Source organism: Sinocyclocheilus grahami, unplaced genomic scaffold (genome assembly GCF_001515645.1).
Source record: "Sinocyclocheilus grahami isolate Dianchi unplaced genomic scaffold, SAMN03320097.WGS_v1.1 scaffold5251.1, whole genome shotgun sequence".
Lineage (NCBI taxonomy): Eukaryota > Metazoa > Chordata > Actinopteri > Cypriniformes > Cyprinidae > Sinocyclocheilus > Sinocyclocheilus grahami.
In genome coordinates, this window is record NW_015509994.1 from 8,056 (window position 1) to 10,611 (window position 2,556).

Sequence of the window (2,556 nt, forward strand, 5' to 3'; positions counted from 1 at the left end):
GATAATGTTGAATATTTAGACCTCACCGTTGGATAGTTTACACAAAGCCAACAAGCTGACACTAGAACTGCAACTACAGCTACTGCTACTCCTGCGATAACAGGCCACATAGTTTCACTGTCAAAACATGTTCCACCTGCAGAATAAAGGGGAAAAAACTGTATAAATGCATTGAACATGTTGGCATGAGCTGAGGCACTTTAACTGTAATTATTTGTGGCAAGCAATATTAACAGCATTGACTAGTATTATTTGTTTCATATTTTATACATGCAATACAAAAATGGTATTGCATGTATAAATGCACGCAGAAGCAGTGTTGCTGTATAAAGGCCATTCACACATTCACACAAGACTGAATTGGGATTTTACTCCAATTTGTTGAAGCTGGTTCTGTCAGACTGCTGTGAATGACCAGACAGTCATAAGATCCTTTGTGGTTTCTGTCGATCTTCACGCTGGTTCTCAGCTGAAAAGGCTCCATCAGCATTTGGTCTGACTCCAGATAATGTTTTGTTTTCAGTGTTAATTCTGTCCAATCTGATGTTCATCTCAACATCTCTGGGGTAGAAACCAGTGGCCAGACAGCTCAGAACCAGCTTGCTTTGATCATCAGGAGCTTCCACTGCAAAGACACGAACATCTGGTGGAGCTGGAAGAGAAAGCATAAAAGCACAATGAAAAAAAACAAAGTAATATTTCAAAATAATTTGGTTCTATGTGCTGTGAAAAACATTATTTATCTTCATGTTACACAGAAGAAATAAAGTCAACAACATGAAGGTGAATAAAAGATAAGGCTGCACATGGAGAGGACACACAGACACACAGCATCCACTAAATCCATTAACATTTTTAACATTAAATGATGTAAACATGTTCTAGTAGACCCCATAAACAAGATTATGAACCTGTAAATAAGCATAATAAGGGCACTTAAATTAAAATCATGCAATTAGAACTTACTCTTTTTAGTGTTATTAAATGTGGAGATCCAGTGCATGCAGGTCTGGAGGTAATGCTGCAGGAGTTCATTGCGTTCTGTTTGCTGATCCCATTTCATTTTGGTTTCTTTGGCTTTGGGTTTTTTTTCAAACCACTGCAGAGCATTGGAACTAAAGTCTATAAAATCCTCTCCATCAAATCCATATTTGTCCAAGGCAGTCAGATTTGTCATTGTTCCATTAAGAAATGTATTCAGTTCACAGCCAGTTATTCTCTGAAGCACATGGAGCTCTGCAATCACAGAACAACATTTATGAGGAACTTATGAGTTCATGGAAATTTCCAGTATGAACAACTTACTCTCTCCATTATGTATACATTTGTAGATGAATATATGCAGTTTCATAAAGAGTGTGATAATTAATTAACAAGAGAAACCATTAAACTCACCAGAACACTCTGAGTATGCGCAGTTTGACAGAGTCCTGGTCTGATGTATGAACCAGTCTCTAGAATCAGGTGGTTCCTCAGGAGCTTCAGTCCAGTCATCTTCAGTCACAATCCAGACTCGTTTTTCATTACTGTAGTGTTTGATCTGTTTGTCATCAACCACAACCACAGCACTGAACTCTGGGAGTGTGTCTGCTTTAGTCTAAGCTAGTGCAGGTAATGTTTCACTGATAACACAAAAAACTATGAAAACAAACATACACACAACACGTTTTGTCCAAGACTGAAGTCTATTGTTCGTACTACGGTGGCAAAAGCCATGCACAACACAACAGAGCTCCTCTTTAATAAATATGGCACCTCGTCTTTTTAAGGGCAATGTCTGATTCAGCCACACAAAATTAAAAACGATGCAGCATGTAAAGTGGGGTAGCTGTTGATGCATACAAGTAGGCCTATAGCTTTTAATGCGATTGATCCACGTTCAAATCCCCCTCTTCAAACTTTTCCCATCACACATTAGATCAGAAAGGCATTTGCTTTCAATTAAGAAAGTATTCGAAAAGTGGAACTAATATGCACAACGTGTTTAATAATGAGGTATATCGGGGTGTAGGAAGGGCTTTATTATAGCAATAAGGCGACATCTATTTAATCATTAGAATCATTTACACGCTAGTATTGCATCCTGTTAATCTATAACAATACTGAGGTGCAAATAGATACCTGCCACTGCTTAAGTATAAATAGTATCTAGCTACTTACACTTATTGCAAAGAAAATAGGCTACTGCAACTTTTACGTAATAAAAAAATAAATAGAACATATTTTCACTTAGTGTAAACAGCATATCGCTAAGAAAATACTTTTGTGGTCACTTAGTGTAAATAGCATCTATCTCTAAGAAAATATGCTTTCACTTTGGCATCATAATGTTTTTTACAGACTCTTGAACTTAAGGCGTAACGCTTTAAAGCCTTTTTTTTCACTGCACCAGGCTTATAAAATGCCACTTTAAATTAGATTAGTTATATAAATTACTTGGGTAAAAATCTGTTGTTTTTTTTAAACCTTAAAACCAAATATTCATCGTAGCACGTAAAACGATAGGCGAAGATATGGTTACTTAAAATAGCTTGAAAATAACCTGAACAATCACAA

At 36.6% G+C, this 2,556-nt stretch overlaps 1 pseudogene; it reads right to left on the minus strand.

The window, feature by feature from the left end:
- Window positions 1-337: 337 nt before the first annotated feature.
- LOC107577148 (H-2 class I histocompatibility antigen, K-D alpha chain-like) overlaps window positions 338-2,556 on the minus strand; it is a 4,701-nt pseudogene continuing 2,482 nt past the window's right edge.